The sequence below is a fragment of the Sinocyclocheilus grahami genome, unplaced genomic scaffold, assembly GCF_001515645.1.
Source record: "Sinocyclocheilus grahami isolate Dianchi unplaced genomic scaffold, SAMN03320097.WGS_v1.1 scaffold1275.1, whole genome shotgun sequence".
Lineage (NCBI taxonomy): Eukaryota > Metazoa > Chordata > Actinopteri > Cypriniformes > Cyprinidae > Sinocyclocheilus > Sinocyclocheilus grahami.
The window spans coordinates 575,074-580,007 of record NW_015506454.1 but is presented as its reverse complement, the minus strand read 5'-3'; the positions used below and the strand labels follow the sequence as shown (position 1 = coordinate 580,007).

Below are 4,934 nucleotides of genomic sequence, written 5' to 3'. Positions count from 1 at the left end.
TGTGTGTGTGTGTGTGTGTGTGTCTGTGTCTGTGTCTGTGAGTGTGTCTGTGTCTGTGAGTGTGTCTGTGTCTGTGTCTGTGAGTGTGTCTCTCTGTCCGTGTCTGTGTGTGTGTGTGTGTGATACAGGTGGGCGGCTGAGCAAAATCTTACATCACAGTGTGATATAATAGGTGACAGTAATGCTATACATCACATTTTTCCAATGGAAATTCAACAAAAATGATATGTGCATATTGTGGGATAATCCAGTGATTCACATTATGAAACACTTGTGTTCAAAATAAAAGAATTATATAAATTATATAATTAAAATAATACAGTATTATATAATTAAATTAAATGATATGTTTTGATCTTTTTTATTTATTAATTATTAAAATGTTTATATTTAATATAATATTTATATTAAACAAATCTATTACACAAGTGTTTTAATAATTTTAAACTATTTAGCTTATTTAGAATTATTTTTTATTATCAAAAATGCAATTTAATAGCAATATATTTGTTTATATTTTGGGATAATCCAGTGAAATTATTTTAAATACTGCAAAATCAACTTCATCATCACAAAAATCATACTAATACACGCATAACTAATCATAATTAAAATGATTTAAATAATGTAATAAATTATTTATGCTTTGTTTAATAAACTTAAAATAATATTAAAAATATTTAATTTTATTTTTACGTTTTTAGAATTATAATTTAATAATAAAAAAATAGCCAAGACTCCTAAATTATTTAATTAAAATTATTTAATAATATAATATTATTTAATAAATTCTACACTGTAAAAAGAAAGAGGGGGTTAAGGAAAATATACTAGTAATTTTCTGCCAGGACATTATCCAGTAATGTCCAATAAAACACTTTTTCACAAAATACAGATAAAAGATTTGTAAAAGATAAATATGGAAAATTCCTTCATATTAATATAGCACATTGTGCCCTAGATTTGTTTTTACAGTGAGTGTGTGTTGAAAATAAAAAACAGCCAATATGAACGCGTCTGTAGAAATCTATATTAAAGTGACCGGTTGTTTAATGTTCCTATTGTGCCTAATAAACCCCCCTCCTCGTGTCGACTTGTTTAGGACACTGCTGCTCAGACTCTCTGCCGGCTGCACAGTTCTGCTGTTGTGTTGTGTTGTGTATGTTGTCGTAGCGTTCAGAGAAAGAGCTTTTGTTTGTGGGTTTTGAAGCTGAAAGCGTCTGAGCGCGGCTGTAAACGGGGGCATCCGCAGGGTCAGACGGGGTTATGTAATGCAGCACAGCGCTGCACATTCTTCACTGAGATCCCCTTTGAGATTACACAACAACACACACATCTCCTCTGCGCCGCTCACATGCTGAGCACTGATCAGGCGTTTGTGGAGGAATATTTCAGCTTATTCTCCATCGGGTCACTAGACGAGTGCAGGGCTTTCTGGAGTCGTCCTGTACTCAAACAGGAAGTTGGGGAGGAACTTACTTCCTTTGTTAGAGATACACCAGTAATAGGGCCCTATGAAATACGTTCTTTCTTTTTTTCCCAAAATTCTGTTAGTTTTCTTCCAAATTAAATGTTGTCCCCCCGTGTTAAGCTTTCTGGACATTTAATTGTTTTAGTAACCAAAAAGTATGTCTAATTAATTGCAAATGGTTTGATTAATAACATTTTAATTAAAGCTTTTTTTTTTTTTTTTTTTTTACAGTGTTTTTTTTACCCTTTATGATAATAGGGACCTATGATTTTTTTTATATTCTTTTTTTTGTTTATTTTAATTTTTCTGGTATTCAAATGACGGCATAAAATATTATATTAATTTATCTTTTAATCAAATCAAAAGCAAGCCCTTTCGATGAAAACTTGTGATTTTTTTTTTTTCCCCTTAAAAATTATTATTATTATTATTATAATCATTTGTTGGTAGCATTATTATTATTACATTGATTTTTATTTATTTATTTATATCCATTACTTGTACATTATTTAAATATTTCATATGACAAAAAAAATCACAATTAAAATAAATTATAAAAGCGTCAGTAGTGATTAAGCTTCGGAATGTTTATTTCAATAATTAAAAATATTCTCATGGTTAAGTCATTGTTAATGCTTTACATTAAGTAGAAAGTTTCATATGATTGATTTTCTAAATGATCCGCGATTAATTGTGATCGGCCGTATTTTCCAGTTTTAATTACGGTTAATGTGTGGATGTAAAACTGCAAAAGGCAAACGTTTTGGAATTTTTTGGGGTAAAAAATCTTAAATATCTAATTTAGTTTATATTTTAAATTGTAATAATGATTTGCACCATGAAAATAGCTGTTGAAGCTGGATTCTTGTATTCACTCCTTTACTTTCCCACACTGATGCTCATAAAGATAGATGAGAGGAAGAGTCACATGACTGAAACGGACAGAAAGAGTGATAGAAAAGCACTTCCTCTTTTTGTTTTTAGTTGTCAGATGCTCTGAACAGGAAGTAAAACTTCCATAATTATCTCCAGCATAATCATGCCATTCATTTTATTCTTTAAGAGCTTATATTCTACTTCTACTTCTATTGCTTTTATCTTCCCCTGAAGTCCACTTAAAACATTTGCCAAATCATAATTTAATAGTTAATTTAGTTTTTTTTTTAAGATCATCCCTAAAATTAAACGGCCTGTTTTTGCTGCTGTATCTTTTAAGAACTCGACCTGTTATTGAGCTCTGTGATTGGCTAACCTCTGCGCATACGAAATGAGTTACAACCCACCAAGCTGCTGAATATCCAATTGATATGCAAATGATATGCTAATGAGTTGTGTTGCCAGCCATTATAAAATGTTTGCAGTCATCCAATAGGTGTTGATATGCAAATAAACTTTTATCTTCCCCTGAAGTCCACTTAAAACATTTGCCAAATCATAATTTAATAGTTAATTTAGTTTTTTTTTTAAGATCATCCCTAAAATTAAACGGCCTGTTTTTGCTGCTGTATCTTTAAGAACTCGACCTGTTATTGAGCTCTGTGATTGGCTAACCTCTGCGCATACGAAATGAGTTACAACCCATCAAGCTGCTGAATATCCAATTGATATGCAAATGATATGCTAATGAGTTGTGTTGCCAGCCATTATAAAATGTTTGCAGTCATCCAATAGGTGTTGATATGCAAATAAGGTACTTAAATATCTAAATTGAACAAACTAATAAAATTTATTTTAAAAAACGATATAGACATCTTAAAAAATATAAATAAATGTTTTATTCTGTTAATAACCTTAAAGTTTATCTAAATTTATTTTTGGAATGTTTCTTAAATATCTTATTTAATTTCTATTTTAAAATTTAATAACTCAAGTATGACGTGTTTTTTAAAGGCATCGTTTAATAGTTTAGTTTTTGATGGTCATTCCAAAAATGAAACCACTGTATCTTTAAGAACTAGAGCTCTGTGATTGGCTAACCTCTGCGCATACGAAATGAGCCACTACCCACCGAGCTGCTGAATAGCCAATAGGTGTTGATATGCAAATGAAGTACTTAAATATCTAAAATGAACATAAACTGAAACTAAGAAATAAAATTAATTAAAAAAACTATATAGAGATCTTAAAAAATATAAATAAATGTTTTATTCTGTTAATAACCTTTAAAAGTTGAGCTCTGTGATTGGCTAACCTCTTCGCATACGAAATGAGCCACTACCCACCAAGCTGCTGAATATCCAATCGGGGTTGATATGCAAATGATATGCTAATGAGTTGCGTCCGTCAGCCATTATAAAATGCATGCAGTTCAGTAGATGATTTGTGGAAAGTTTGAATTATGATCATCACCGTCTACTAGCAAACTTTTATTAATGCTGATGCGATTGTTGCATTGAGTTATCATGTGTACAGCACAGGGTCAGTATCTGGATTCATGAGTTTCTACCCAGCATGCATCAGCACTGAGCACAGCGCAGGGAACAAACGCCGAGCTGAACAGACGTTTATTATGCGGTGAGAGATGTGAAACTAAAGAATGAAGTGGTGTGTGTTCGGTGCCCGCTGGTGTTTTCACAGAGAAGGCAGATGTGTGATGGCCTTCGCTTTCGGCCGCTGAAGCTGAGTGAGTTCAGAGTAAAGCTGTGACTGCAGACTCTGACCTGTGTGTAACGAGGAATAATTCAGTCTGCCGCATCGATCCGCCCGCAGGATAATATTTCTGTAAAGGATCGCCCTCGAGTTTGAGGGGCCCCGCAGGTCCGGCTCCTGTAGATTATGCATGAGATTCGCTGTTACTCAATAACGGTGTAATCGGCTCTTATTGGTTGGGTGGAAGGCTAATCTGCTGTAAATTGTTCTTTATTTCTTGAATAATGTTGGGTCGTAACGGCGTGAAGTCTGTTTACTCTGGATGAAACCGCAGAATTAGAGGCCTTCTGACGCCTTTCTCTGAGCTGCAAGAAGCACAAGAACGTCAATATTTTAGTGCTCGCCTGACTGTAAAACATATGTTTTTATGAGTTACGATTCACTCAACTCACGATTCGATTCTCTCACAATTTTTCTAACAGAAAGCGATTGAAGACATTATACAGTAAATGAAAAGGTGTCGTTTTATCAGGTTGTTGCTGCACGCTTCTTTGTGAAATTGGAATATAACGCAGCGCAGCAAACCTGGGTATTTTTTTATGTCGCAATCTCAACTGTTATCAGAAAAATCTAAGAAAATTATTTTGTAACTTTTTTTTTTTTTAAGATAATAAAATGTTATGTTGTATACCATAGTGTTGTGTAATAGTGTGGTGGTTGTGTGTACTAGAGCCTTGTGTGTGTGTGTGTGTGTGTGTGTGTGTAAGAATGTTTTGGTCTTGAATCACCGCAGTGTTGTGTAAATGTGTTTCAATCTCTTCTCAGCGCTCGGACACACACACACTCTCACTCACACACACACACACTCTCTCTC

The 4,934-nt window shown here is 33.3% G+C and overlaps 1 protein-coding gene across 1 annotated transcript in view; it reads left to right on the top strand.

Moving 5' to 3' along the window:
• LOC107568706 (myotrophin-like) overlaps nucleotides 1-4,934 on the top strand; it is a gene marked incomplete at its 5' end in the record, with an annotated part of 14,583 nt that overhangs the window by 4,215 nt on the left and 5,434 nt on the right. The gene's annotated exons all lie outside the window — the stretch shown is intronic.